The sequence below is a fragment of the Grampus griseus genome (genome assembly GCF_964374135.1).
Source record: "Grampus griseus genome assembly, chromosome: 2".
Taxonomy (NCBI): Eukaryota; Metazoa; Chordata; class Mammalia; order Artiodactyla; family Delphinidae; genus Grampus; species Grampus griseus.
Window position 1 is genome coordinate 93,325,422 of NC_139018.1, and position 15,681 is coordinate 93,341,102.

The 15,681-nt window shown below is 39.7% G+C and overlaps 1 protein-coding gene across 3 annotated transcripts in view; it reads right to left on the reverse strand.

Moving 5' to 3' along the window:
* Nucleotides 1-15,681, reverse strand: part of GABPB1 (GA binding protein transcription factor subunit beta 1) — a gene marked incomplete at its 3' end in the record, with an annotated part of 79,858 nt that extends 64,177 nt beyond the window's left edge. For all 3 annotated transcript variants that reach the window (XM_082649025.1, XM_082649024.1, XM_082649026.1), the window contains exon 1: nucleotides 15,540-15,681. The remainder of the gene's footprint in view (nucleotides 1-15,539) is intronic.

A 15,681-nucleotide genomic window follows, 5' to 3' on the forward strand; every position in this document is an offset into this window, starting at 1 on the left:
CAGTCATATGATCTCCTCTCAAACAGAGAAGTAACTATACTGGAATTTAACTTAGATGATAATGCATAAAAAAAGCAGGAAGTACACAGAATCCATTATGGCAAGAGTGGCAGCAGATTCCAACGACAGTAGTGGTAGCAGTTTCTTCCTCTGATAAATTCCTTTTCTGCGAAATTAACCAGAGGCAGTTTCTGGTGCTTAGAACTAAGAGTTCTGACTGTTCCTGGTGAACCAGGGAGATGCAATAGCAAGTATAAGGGCCCTGAGCTAGAGTGAAGAAGAAGAGCAGGATATGCAATCACAGAGATATGAATGGGCCACTTCACGTAGGGCCTTATAGGCACTACTAAAGCGTCTGGATTTTATTGAGTTTACTAGGAAGCTGTTGGAATATTTTAAACGTGTTGTGATGTGGTTGATCTAGTTTTTAAAAACTACTCTTGTTATTATGTGGGTAATACATAGAAGGTGGCAAGAATTGAGGCAGTAATACTAGTTAGGAAAATATTTTGGGCTGATGGTGCCTTGTGCTAGGATGATACCTGTGTGATCATTTAGACATTTTACCTTTAAGTACTATCTATCTAGGTTTAAATCTAGCATCTTATTTTGTGCTTTCCATTGTTCCCTGTTGGGTTTTTTTTCTCTCTTTCTTGCCTTCTTTTGGATTGATTCATTTTTTTTTTTAACATTCTATCTGTTTCCTCTAGTGATTTGGAAGTTATACCCTCTCTTCTTTCAGTGGTTCCCTAGATATTATACCATGCATTAAAGTCTAAATTTAATCAAAATCTTTAGTTCCCGCTTCCCCAAAGAGCCTATAGAGTTTAGAAAACCCAAGCAACACATCAACCAAATGACATGTGTGGACTCTGGATTCAATTTGAAGAAACTAAGTGTACATTTTTAAAAGTCATTTTTTTAGGGCAGTGAAAAAATACTTATATGAGACCATAATGATGGATACTTCTCATTATACATTTGTTCAAACCCATAGAATGTACAACACCAAGAATGAATCATAATGTAAACTATGGACTTTGGGTGATCATGATGTGTCAATGTAGGTTCACCAATTGTAACAAATGTACCACTCTGGTAGGGGATACTGACAATGGGGGAGGTTATGCATATATGGGGAAAGATGGTATATGGGAAATCTCTGTACTTTCCCCTCAATTTTGCTGTGAACCTAAAACCGCCCTAAAAAAATAAGTTAAAGAAATCATTTTGGAGATTACTGGGGAAATGTGATCACTGCTTAAATATGTACTGATATTAAGAAATTATGTTGACTGTTTTTCTGGATCTGATAATGATACTGCAGTTTAAGTTTATATCTTTTTAGAGATTAAAAACAATATATTTACAGATTAAATGATGTGATACTTGGAATTTGTTTTAGAATAATTGGGGGATATATCAATATATGAAACCAGATTAGTCATGAGCTGATCACTGTTGAAGCTAGGTAATGAATGTGGGGTTCATTATACTCTTTCCTTTCCTTTTATATATTTAAAGTTTTCCACACAGTTTTTTTTTAAAATTTACCCTCCTACTAGATAAGGACCCTAAAACCCCACTTATCCCCCTTCTCCTATTGCCTTGTTTTTTAATCCATTAGATATTTTTTACTGTTTTATGCAGTCCATATTCATTTTCATTTTCTAAATATACATCACTTTCTTTACTTTTCAGCCCTTCATACGTTTTATTCCTCCCATATGAGGTTCATTCTGCCTGATGTATATCCTTTAGAACTGCACTAATATGGTGCACGTGACCATTTAAATTTAAATTAATAAAACATTCAGTTCCGGGCTTCCCTGGTGACGCAGTGGTTGAGAGTCCGCCTGCCAATGCAGGGGACACGGGTTCGCACCCCAGTCTGGGAAGATCCCACATGCCGCGGAGTAGCTGGGCCCGTGGGCCATGGCCACTGAGCCTGCGCGTCCGGAGCCTGTGCTCCGCAACAGGAGAGGCCACAACAGTGAGAGGCCCGCGTACTGCAAAAAACAAAACAAAACAAAACAAAACATTCAGTTCCTCAATCACAATAACCACATTTCAAGTGCTCAATAGTCCTACGTAACTTATAACTACAATATTGAACAGCACAAAGAATATTCCTATCATCACAGAAACTTCTATTGAATGGTGCTGGGTTAAATTATTTATTTATTTATTTTGCAGTAGGCAGGCCTCTCACTGTTGTGGCCTCTCCCTCCCGGTGCGGAGCACAGGCTCCGGACGCACAGCCCCAGTGGCCATGGCTCACGGGCCCAGCCGCTCCGCGGCATGTGGGATCCTCCTGGACCAGGGCACGAATCCATGTCCCCTGCATCAGCAGGTGGACTCTCAACCACTGCACCACCAGGGAAGCCCTTAAATTATCTTTAATAAATGTTGGTAACAATCTGTTTTAGTTTAAAATATCTTTATTTCACTGTCATTCTTCAATGATATTTTCACTGGGTATAAAATTCTAGGTTGGCAGAGTTTTTTTTCATTTCATATTGCAGACATCATTTCACTATCTTTTGATTTCTTTGTTGTTGAGAAGTCATCTGTTAGCCTAATTCTTGCTACTTTGATGGTTATCTTCTTTTCCTCCAGCTACTTTTAGATTTTTATGGGACTGGTTTTCTGCAATTTCATTATGCTGTGTCTAGGTGTGGAATTATTTCCATCCTAATTAGGATTCATTGGGATTCTTGAACCCTGGTTTGGAATCTTTCATTGTTTCTGGAAAACATCAGCAATCACCTCTTTAAATGTCCTATTTTCTCTCTCCTCTTCTTTTGGAATTCCAATTAAGGCTTTCTTACTCTATCCTCCATATCTCTTATCCTGTCATCTATATTTTCCATCTTTTTGTCTTTAACCTACATCCTGGATAATGCTGTCTGATCTATATTCCAGTTCAGTAATTTTCCTGATGTGTGTAATCTGCTGCAAATTATATCATTAAGTTTTAATTCAGTTACTCTATTTTTTATTTCCAGCAGTTGTATTTGGTTTTTTCAAATCCACAACGCAACCTTTTTTTCCTGTTTCCTGTCTTCAAGTTTGTTATTTATTTCTATAAACACAGTAATCATGGTTGCTTTGTCATGTAACTTCTAATTCTAATACTAATATATGATGCCTATGACAATCTTTTTCTGCTATTGCTTCCACTGGTTCTTGCCCATGTTTCCTTGTCTCCTTGTATGCTTGGTTATCTTTGACTATGTGCTGGTCATTGTCCTTCAAAAATTAATTGTGGGGAGGCATAAGATGAAGGAGCATTCCTTAAAGGAACATTTGCATTTGCTTCTGCCAAACACCTGAGGGATAATACCAGTCAGGGACCAATCTAAATTAAGTCGTGATTTAAGTTTCCCTTACATAGCTAGGCTGTGATCACAGTTTTGTAGAGAGTTTTGTTTCCTTTTTTTTCTCCTGTTCTGCTCAGTACCAAGACAACCTGCCCTGAAGTCCCTTCATATTTGACTGGGAGGTAGGCAATGAAAGGGGATCAGGAGTTAGTTCTGGTTCATCCTTCCCTCTCAGGTGTAGACATATGGAGTTCAAGCCTAACAAGGAAGGATCTCTTAAAAGACTTTACCTGTCCACATGTGGGTAGGCTCTGAGTCTTGATTTCTGTCCATCTCATCCCACAAGGCTGATAAAGAGAAACCTAAATTTCCTGGTATCAGCAAACATACTCAAGGCAAAAGTGGCTTTAGTTCTCTAGGTATTCTGCTAACCTCTCTTGGTTTAGGCTTTCTTCCAGAATTTGACTTACCAGATTCCACTATCTCCCCAGTTCTTCAAAGCTCTTAAGGTAGTGCTTTATATATCTTATCCAGCCTTTTCAGTTGTTTCCAAAAAGAGAACTGGTTTAAGTAATCTATCCCACCATTACCCAGATTCAAGGTATATTTCAAAGTAGAGTTAACAGGTCTTCCTGATGTATCAGATGTCAATGCACACACAAAAAAGAGGAGTCAAAGATAATAACTAAGTTTTTAGTCTGAACAACTTGATGAAAAGTGGGATTATTTACTGAAATAAAGATGGCAAAGTGGGATAGGGTGGGTCATGTGTTAAGAGTTTGGCCACAGACTTGTTAAGTTTGAGATGCTTTAGCTAGGTTTAAGTTCTTATGGGGAGAGACAAAACTTTCTTTTAGTGTCATTTGCACCCATAACTACTTTAGAGCAGTGCTACATACATAGTGGGTATTCAACTAGCAAGGCATTCTCCACATTTAGCAGCATCTCTGGTCTCTACCCTTAGATACCAGTAGCAACCCCCTCCCCATTTTATGACATCAAAAAAATGTTTCTTGATATTGCGAAATCACTCCAACTGAGAATCACTAACTAAATCCTTCTTGAATTAAAGTTAATTTCTATACACTGTGCTATCACCATCCTTTCCATCACCGTCCACTCAACTGGACATATCAAAGACATATAAGATATATATGAGTTGATCCAAGCCAAAACTGTAGCCAAGCCCAATTCAGCGTTTCCCAAAAGCTCCAGAGGACTGCAGTACTGAGAAAAACATAGGGTGAAGGAGTAAGTACAGGTTGGAGGCTACAAAACAGTTTCACCCTCACTCAAATAAGAACATCTCCAGGGACTTTCCTGGCTGTCCAGTGGTTAAGACTCCACGCTTCCACTACAGGGGGCATGGGTTCGATCCCTGGTTGAGGAACTAAGATCCCACATGCCACGCAGCGCAGCCAAAAAAAAAATTTTTTTTTAAACAAAAACAAAAGAACAAGGCCATCTCCAATTGTTACATGATCCTATGTAACATTATTTGTAAATTTTAAAGCATTTTTAAAAGAAAACTATTGCCAGTTCAACATCTTTTCATCAGATATAAAATGGTTAAAATTTTAAATCTCAAGCAGGAATTACTTAACAGCTCTTTTTTGTTGCTACTCCACACCCAAATCCCTGTTAACATAAACCCAGAAAAGAACTACTAATTCATTTGCAAGTCCTGGCATGTATGTACTTTATCTGTGCTCCCCTTTTATTTTTTTTATTTATTTTTTTTTGTGGTACGCGGGCCTCTCACTGTTGTGGCCTCTCCCGTTGCGGAGCACAGGCTCCGGACGCGCAGGCCCAGCGGCCATGGCCCACGGGCCCAGCCGCTCCGCGGCACGCGGGATCCTCCCGGACCGGGGCACAAACCCGTGTCCCCTGCATCGGCAGGCGGACTCCCAACCACTGCGCCACCAGGGAAGCCCTCCCCTTTTATTTTTTTCACTCTAGCCAGATAGAAATCAAAACTCATATGGATAAATTAGGGCCTCTAAAATCAGATTCTGAACTATAACTCATTCAAATAAAGTTTAAACCCAAAATTATACAGCAAGAGCTTGTTTTAGGCAACATCCATGCATTTCATGATTCCTTTCCTTCATTAGGTTAAAACCTCTTTGTCTTACACAGTTACTCCCCAATGTACCATATTAAAAAAAATACTTTTATGATCTCCTATAAAGTTCCTTAACTCAGCTTTAATATTGTTTTAAATATTATAATATAATCTCAAATACCTTAAAGATCACTTTGTTATTCAAAAGCCATTTTTATTTCTTTGAATTTCAGGCATCAAAAGATGTAATTAATTTGGACCCATGCTAATAAATTCCTACTTCCCATATAAGCTATGTATTTGTCAGACATACATCCTTCTATCTACATTCTATCAGTATCTGTGCACACCAATGTCCCTATTTGACTGTAAAATTATGACATCATTACAAAGCTGTTCTCAAAAAAAAAAGAATATGTCTGTAATCTAAGCATAAAAAATGTTTATTTATGACTGTTTACTATTCATGTTTAACCTCTAGTACCATATCTAAAGCACATAAATTATACACACACACATACACACAACAGAAAAGGAGTAAGCATTCGTCAATTGGCACGACCAGAACTTCTCACGCACATGTCAAAACCTAGTCTTCCTCTTGTATCCCTGATGACACTACCACCACGTTTACCTCCCAAATTAGAAATCCAGGAGCTATCCTCAACTCCTTCCTCTCTCTCATGTCTCTACATACAGTTGATCAAGTCCTACACAGGCTACTTCACTTCTCCTTTTCTGTTTTTTCAACAGTTCAAAAATCCAAAACACAGAAATGTATACATTGAAAAGTCTCAATGAAAGTATTTATGCTATTCCCATCTTCCTCCCAGCCACAATTATTCACCTTTACTAGTTTCTTGGGTATCCTTCCAGTATTTCTATAGTTACCAAAAGATTGCATTACTATATACACTGTTCTGCACTTGCTTTTCTTACTTAACACATCCTGAAGATCTTTTCCTATTAGTTCATAGAGAGCTTCCTCATTTTCTGTATAGCTGCTTAGTATGCTATTGTGTGGATATGCCTGTTTATTACAGGTGGACATTATTGCTATTATAAACAACACTGCAATTAATAAGTTTGTAGATGCATCATTTCACTTCATATAACTGTAGGATAAATTCTCTTAAGTAGGGTTGCTGAGACAAAGGTAAATACAACTGTAATTCTGATAGATACCAAACTGCCCTCATGTCATTTTTTTTTTTTGCGGTACGCGGGCCTCTCACTGTTGTGGCCTCTCCCGCTGCGGAGCACAGGCTCTAGACATGCAGGCTCAGCGGCCATGGCTCACGGGCCCAGCCGCTCCGCGGCATGTGGGATCTTCCCGGACCGGGGCACGAACCCGTGTTCCCTGCATTGGCAGGCGGACTCTCAACCACTGCGCCACCAGGGAAGCCCTGGTTTGTTTTTTTTTTTAAGTGGGTATGTACCACACATCCGTGTTTTTCAAACTGTGGTCATAACCCATTAGCAGACTATGAAATAACTTTAATGGGTTAAAACCAACACTTTAAAAAATATCAGCATATATCAAATATAGTAAAGTCATGTTTCATGAATTTCTTCCAGCCATACGCATGTGCACACATACACACAATACACAAACAACAATACATTTGTATGCTAACAATGTTAAATACACTTCTTACCATGGGTCACAATAAAAAATAATTTGGAAGCTACTTCCATAGTTGCTAAATGGGTTTGGAGAAGCTTTAAATTAACAAACAAAAGTATATAGTCAGGAAGGCTTCTTCAGTGAAAGACTTAACCATCTGAAGCATCATCTGGCTCCCTACTACCTCTCTAATCTCATCTATCACTTCCCCTTATTTATTCTGCTCTAGCCACACAGGTCTTAGTAACTATTCAAACAAGCCAAACATGTTCCCAGCTTAGGATCTTGGAGACGTTGTTTCCTCTGACTAGAAAGCACTTTACTTGGATAACTGCATGATTTACTCCCTCATTTCAGGACACCCAAAGAGAGAAGCTTTCTCTGACCATCTAAAATAGGAGTCACTTCCCACCATTCTATCCCCTTATCCAGTTTTACTCTTCATTGCACTCATTACCACCTGACATTTGTTTACTGTGCCCTCTCCCCCCACCCTGAATGACAGCTTCAAGAAAACAGACTTTGTCTTCTGTGTTGTTCATTACTGTAACACTAGAGATTAGAACAGTGCCTGGCACAGAGCACTGTTAAGCTGAATAGGTTTTGACAAGCAAGGAAAAGGAAAAGGAAGAGCACATAGAGTTATGCCTAAGCATGGTGTGGTACAGAGAGGAAATACTACCTTGGTAATGTTAAGGAGTAAAGAATAAGGCTGAAGAAGCAGACTGTAATATGAAAAGATCTGAAAGCCAGAAAGTAGAGTTTGGACTTTATCCTGCAGACAATTGGGAGTCGTTCTATGTTTTGAGCAAACGGTGATCCATTCAAACATTTATTCAGCACAAGTTCAATTCACTTTGCTTGGCACAATGCAGAGTGCAAAGGTCAACAGTACATGTTCTCTCTTCAGACTGCTTAGGTTTAGCAGCAATGGGTTCAAAAAAATTTTTAGGAAAATTATTCTGGCAGCCATATGAAGGATGGATTGGAGGAAGGTGACTCTAAAGTTAGAAAGGGCAAATAACAGGCAATGCAGAATCCCAAAAACAGAGATCCAGGAGAGAAATCTAAAGAATCATGCTGACTGATGGATATACAAAATAAAGGAGAAACATGTATCACAGACAACTTTAAGATTTAAGCATGGGGACTTCCCTGGTGGCGCAGTGGTTAAGAATCCGTCTGCCAACGCAGGGGACACAGGTTCGATCCCTGGTCCGGAAAGATCCCACATGTCGCAGAGCAACTAAGGCTGCGCATCACAACTACTGAGCCTGCGCTCAGGAGCCCATGCTCCGCAACAAGAGAAGCCACTGCAATGAGAAGCCCGTGCACCACAACAAAGAGTAGCCCCTGCTTGCTGCAACTAGAGAAAGCCCATGCGCAGCAACGAAGACCCAATGCCGCCAAAAATAAATAAAATAAATTAATTAAGCAAAAAAAAGATTTAGGTATGATGATAAAACAAAGAAAAACAGAGTAGGTGGAAAGTGGGTAATAATAAATCAAAAAGTGAAGGAAATTCCTTGAGCCTCTCAATGGAAGTATTCAGTAAACCACTGGAGATACAAACCTGGAGAGTACACACTGATGAACATATAAACATATAAAACATCCATGGAGAAGAGACAAAGAGAGGTGAGCAGAGGGCTAAGTACTGAGAAGAATAACGACTGTGGTTAAGAGGATCATGAAACAACAACCAAAAGAAAAAAAATAAACGTAGTAGCCAGAAAATCAGGATGCACACTAACATGAAAAGCAAGGAAAGAAAGTTAAGAAGCCTAGGTGGAAGTCAACAGTAACACATATACACTAACTGAATAAAATCAGGATGAAGCCAATACCATTGGAAAAAAGGATGTCCTTTGAAGCAGCAGTCTGAATACGTCACATTCACATGTAATGTCATTACAAAACTGCAGTAAGTTAGGGAAGAAGTAGTAAAAGGGCTGAGGGCAGCAAGAGCTGAGGGCAGAAATTTTAACTAAGATCTTAAAATTTTTGAAATAAAAAAGAGAAATGAGGAAGATAGCTAGAAAGAACAGTAGCAATAGTTAATCAAAGTTTATTTTTTTCTCCCAAAATATGGAAGTCTGTATATACTTGAAGGTAAGGAGGAAAAACCCCTGGAGATAACCATCGAAGTGATCAGAGGAAAAGTTAAGTATAGCAGCAAGATTCCTCTTCCATTCAGTTTACAAAATAAGGTGAAAGAATAGAGATTTGTCATGGTGAAAACAAAACAAAAAAAATGCAAGCTTGTATTCTATTTTCTTTTTCAATTAAGTAGAAGTCAATGGCACCTTCTGAAAGAGAGGAAGATATATGAGACAAAAGCAAAATATTAGATTAATAAAATGATTGCCAAGTAGCAAGCATCCATTGGATCTGTCCAGCATAAATTTATAGTGGCCAAAAATTTTCATAATTACCCACCTTCCTCCACAAATACACTGTGACCTATGAGGAAGAACAGAGGAAATAGATGGGTAGGAAAATTTGACAACAGGAGCCCAGTAAAATATGAAAAAGTGACTGATACAAGTTCAGGCTATATATAATGCACACAGGAATAAGCTAAGGGAGAGAAATTGAGGGTCCCTATGGAAAAAAAATAGATAAAGGAACATAGGTGGAGTAATCGCAAAGATCAGAGTTCACACGAGCCAGTTAGGATGTAAGAAATTTTTTAGATCATTCACTTACACACCATACTGTATGCTATGGTCTGAATATTTGTGTCTCCCCACCCCTCAATTTTATGTTGAACTCCTAATGCCCAAAGTGATGGTATTGGAAGTGAGGCCTTTGGAAGGTGATTAAGTCTTGAGGGCAGATCACGAATGAGATTAATGTTCTCATAAAAAGACCTGAGAGAAGTCCCTTTGCCTCTTCTACCATGTGAGGATACAAGAGAAAAGTCTGCAACCCGGAAGAGGGTCCTCACCAGAGCCCAATGATGCCAGTACCTTGATCTTAGACCTCCTAGACATGCTTTAATATTAAAAATGTTTTAATATTAAAATAAAATAGGACTCAAAATTGAGTAAATTCCACAGGTTCCTTAACTGCAATTCCAAAACCAAAAAACAGCTCTGAAACCCAAAATAATGCATTTGGCAGTGAAACCTTACCGAAACTGACATGAAGCTATTTATAGTCTTTATTTACCCCACTTAGTGTAAACATTCATACATTTTGCTGCAGAAATAGTAACTTGTTTGAAGAAGGCTACTGCACTGGACTGTTGAAAGGTTACATAACACTACCTTAGCTATATCCAAAAAATTCTTAATTCCAAAACCTATTAGACCACAGAGTTTTAGTTGACTATGATCCTACAATAATTGCTAACATTTACTGAGCTATTAACCATGTGTCAGACACTGTTCTGATCACTTTATATGCAGTAACTCATTTAATCCTTCCAAGCACCATGAGGTAGTTATTATAATTATTCAAATTTTACAAAGGAGGAAAGTGCGGCACAGAGAGATTAAGCAAGTCACAGAGCCAGAGAGTGACTAAGCTGGGATGAATACAACATTTAAAATATTACACTTAAGGTGAAGAAAACATTAACAAAATATAGAACTGATTATAGTAGGGTGGTAGGAGTCAGTGATATTTTTCTCTATTCAATTAATGTATTACTTTTAGAATGGTAAAGATTCAAACACTTCATGTGTTCATTAAATACAGAACACTTCACACTTACAAATTCTCATTTATGTGCAATTCCTTAGTCAACTTGCATAAACTGCACAGTATAAAATCCAAACTCCTCAGCTTATGCTAATATTTTTAATTTTTTATTGAAATATAACACCTTAATATCTTTTTAATCACAAGCAATACACAATAATACGTATTCATTGTAGAAGTAAGAAAATTTGTATAAGTAAAAAGAAAATAATCACCTATAAATTTACACTCAAAAATAACCACTTAACAGTTTGGCACATTTCCTTCCAGATGTCAATGTATGTTATTTAATCAAAATAAAATCATGTTTTTAAATTTACTTTTTTCACTTAACATACACCAAGACATAATTTCAAGTTTTTATTCTTCTAACCATCATTTTAATGGCTAGGCAGTACCCCACTTTAGGGATGTACCCTAACCATCACTGTGAAATATTTAAGTTGTTTATAATTCCACAGCATTGAGTCACCGGCTCTGGGAGTCAAACTGTTTGGAATCAAGTCCATGCTCTACATTACTAACTCTGCTACCTTGGGCAAGCTACCTAATTTCTCTATGCCTCAGTTTTCTCTTCTGAAAAATGGGGGATAATATAACCTACTACATTATTAATGTGGGGAGGAGGGTCAAATGTGTCAATATACAGCTTTTATTATCAACAATGCTGCAATTGGTATGTAAACAGCTACCAATTTATTGGCATATCTTTACTACCCCAAAATAAATTCATTTAAATAGGAATTTCCACATCAGAAGGTATGCCTATTTTTCAGGCTTTGAATCTGCCAAATCACAGCTGGGTTTAAAACCTTCATCAAATAGCTCTCTCACTTAATACTCATTTCTCTTTATCCAAGAAAATGAAAACTATGATCCAGTTAAGCTAACCAGCTTGTTTCAATTAGTTTTTGCTCTTCCACTTCTGTACATGCAAACCTAGACGGATTTCATAAAATCTCAGTTTGTAGGGAACTTAACGAAACCTGGCCCAAATCCTCATTCAGCACATCATTTCCTCTACCCTTGAATCCCTAACTTTAACACTGTCAGTGGGAGGGGACAGCCTGCCACCCAAAACAACACATTATATTTTTACTGTTTTGAGGAAATTTTTCTTGGAAGAATGCTGAAATCTGCCTCCTTCTAACTTCTACCCCTTGATCCTACTTCTTTCTAGTCAAATCAAACCTGATTTTTCTGTGTGACAGACCTCCAAATATTTAAATACTACTATCATTTCTTAGATGAGCTCCTTTTTTGGGGGCCAAACATCACAGTTTTTCAACTTTTCCTCCTTTCCATTTCCCCCATGATCAGAATTCTCTGGCTATGCTCTATAGTTCAGTGGTTTTTAAACCTGATTGTCTGTCACCTAAGGAATGTGAGAAAAACAGAGTGGCCCAGTTCCTATCTTACTTAAGCTTGGGCCTCATGGTTTTTTTTAATTAGCTCTCCAGGTGATTCTGATACAAAGTCTGAGAACTGATTGATGCAAGGTCCCACTTACAATATGATATATCATATGCTACCTGAAAATCTGACATAATACCCCAGGTATAACACAACTAGTAAAAAGTAAAGTGGGGCTAACACCTTGCTCTTTCTAATGCTGTTCTACCAACTTCAACATGACATTTACTTTTAAAAAAATTATAAGTGTTGATTCTTATTAAATGTACAGTTAAAATGATCAAGTCTTTTCCACACTATTTGTGCATTAGCATCTTGGGCCCTAACTGCCAACCTTTATAATCATTCCCATTAAAAGGTAAGAGAACTCGGGCTAAGAGTTTAGATTTCTATTTCTAGAAATCTAGATCAATGGCCCTGCATGTGGATTTACCTTCAGTGGAGAAATCACTTCATGCTTAAGCCTCTACACTTACATTATGGACATACTCAGCCCAAATAAAAGTGCACTAGCCCACCAACGACTGAAATGACAGTTGACTGCACCAAAGCATCTCCTCTGTGCAGAGCACTGTTGTCAACATTATGAGGTAACACATAGGCACTAATACTAATAAATTGACCTTCTAGAGAGCATGATGGAACAAACATCTTCAGAAAAAGTTAAGTATAATACTAATTATCGTTGTCCCAAGGTAGACACGTTAGCGCTGTAGAAACATATGATTACTAGTTGGAAAGCTCTGGAACCAAAGAAATGATTCATTAGAAAACTAAGTTGCCCTGAACGCTAAGGTTTTGTTTCAGTTTGTTTTTTAGCAATTGCAGAGAAGAGATGGAGCCCATCCACACTCAAGCTACTTGCAAAAGGGCACTGCACCCTCAAAATTAATTCATGAGTCAAAATTTCTTGCAATGACTTCTGAATCCCTAACGATTTGTTTGCTTTACTTGTTACTATTTCTAACTTGAGGTACTCAAGGGCCAAAGAAAAAAGTCCATTCTATGGACAATGAGGCCCATTATAAATATATCTTAGAGTTGAGGGTAGGGGGGACAAACCAAGATCCAATCTATTTATTTTCATTTGAATAGCAAACATCAAAAATATACCTGGCATTTTCTAACAATTACATGAAGAATGACCAGATGCTTCCTGTTGATGGAACAGAACTACAGACTGACAGAATCAGACTAAAGTTCACAAAACAACTAGAAGTGAATTTAGCTTCATTTCAAAACCATTAAACCAAAGTAAGTATGGCCTTAAATTTTCACACATCTACAATTTAATTGCCCCCCAACCTAGAAAACCCAGATTGATTCAAAGAGATAGACAATTCGAACTCTAAGTTACAGACAGTTAACTCTAAGTTTGTATACACACTACAATACAAAAGCACTGTTTCACCAAAGGTTTCACTGCAGGATTCCTTTTAAATCTGGCACTCCTATATTGCTTTGAAAGTGTCCTATCTTCAAAAATTACATTTACATACAAGTTTTCACAAGCAAATCTAACACGGAATTCATGGTTTACTTGTGTACATCATTAAAAATAAGTTGTGGAATTAAAAATTAAGTTTAATCACTTAAAATTTTTTCAAATGTTCTAAATCCCAAACTGAAAAAAAGTTGGAGTCCAAGAAAAAAGCACAGGAATCAACCTTCTTATCCATATTTTTTAAGTGTGTCTTGTATAATAACATCCTGATTTGACTTGTGAGACGATAGAAACGACACATTTTTTAGTTTTTTAAAAAAGGCATGAGCATACAGTGTTTTCCAGTGGTTACATGGTGTGACACCACATCAGACTGAATGCAGAAGTAGGTTTAAGAATCTAGCTATCTTCTGTTAAACCTGACATTAAAGACTTGCAGAAATGCAAAACAATGTCACTCTTGCCTAAAAGGTCACTGATGTGAACATGCAATGGATTTTTCTTTTGTTATTTTTGGAAAAATAAATACTTCAAAAGAGAGAAAAGAAAAAAGATAAAGCCGTCTTTAGTTTCCTTAAATTCAAAATCTGAGCCTGAAAGTGGAAGTGTCAAGGTCGATGGTTACAAGTCAATGAGAAGAAATTTAAAGTAAGCTGGCTGGGTCTATGTGTGAGATAAATATCTGCAAAAAGAACTTTTGACCACGAACTTCTGCATAATAAACTATGGTGCTTCTTTAATTCTGGGATGGCAAACTACTGTACAAGGATCATTTACTCACTACATCAAACCATTTTCCAAATAAAAACTACTTCAGAAAGTAACCTGCCTGAATCGAGACAGCAAATCAGTGTCCAGAAACAGCACTTAAAATATTTCCATATTACCAAGCCCCCTTCAGAAGTACTGTGGTCTCTGCCCCTCCTTTGAACAGATGTCTGTTCGCCAGAGTCCAATCAGCTTTAAAGCAACAGTCTGTGTACTGAAAACAGGCTTCAAGTGGGAAAACACACACAAAGCAGGCCTATATCGTTCCTTTGGTTTCAGTTTTCACGATGCACTCTTGAGGCTAGGCACGCTGGTTCAACACGGTAGGAGAGTTTCAACGAAACACACTAAATACACACTGATTAACTGTGCCCAGGCAGAAATGACCTGGCAAAATTCCCAACTTCTTCCCCGAGGCCCTGCACCCGCAGATCCCGGCGGCTAAGTCCCAAGAACAGAAGTGCCCCAGCATCCTGAGCGGCTGGCTTCGTCCCCTCAGAGACTCGAGTCCCCAAGGCTGAGGCAGTCGACGGCGCGGCCCAGCGCAGGACCGGCCGGGCGCTCCCGTTAACCCTGTCCGGGCCGGCCGCTCCCGCCGCGGCCCGTGCGCCACCCGGCCCCGCGGGCCCAGCAGCACAGCTCACCCGAAGCCGGCCGCCCCCGCCGTCCCTTCCCCGCTCCGGCGAGCCAGGCGGTGCGATCAGGCCGCCCAGACAAAGAGAGCGGCGGCTCCCGGGGCGGCGGGCGCCAAGGCCGTGCCGCGCCTGCCTGCCTGTCTCCCTCCCTCCCTCGCCCGCCTCCCGCAGAGCCCCCAAAGCCCCGGCCCGACCCCATTCCGCCCCGGGGCGGCCGCTCGGGACCGGCCGGGCTATGAGCCGCGGGGAGGCCGCAGCTCGCCAGGGCCGAGGAGGGGGCGGCGGCCGCCACCATGTCTGCCCGCCCCTCCCAGAAGCGGGGTGCGAGCGGACAAAGCGCGCCGGCGGCGCGGGCGGAGCGGGGTCCCAGGCCGACCCCGCCGACCCCCGCGGAATAAGCGGGGCCAAGAGCCCCGGAAACCCGGCGCCTTAATGCAATAAACAGGAAATCGCGGGGATGATCTGGGTTCCGGGGGAAGTGGAATTATTTTTTACCAGCGAAGAGATCAACTTCCACATCCGGTGGTAACAGGGCCCTACACAGACCCGCACTGACCTGGAAAAGCTTCGGGAGCGGCGGCCGGGGAGCAGCAGGAGGTGGTTCGGGGACCCGAGGCGCCTCGTACCCGGCCGGGCTGACGCGGCCCAGCTAAACACAAAGCGCTTCAGCTGCACAAGGCGCTATTTTCCGAAAATGC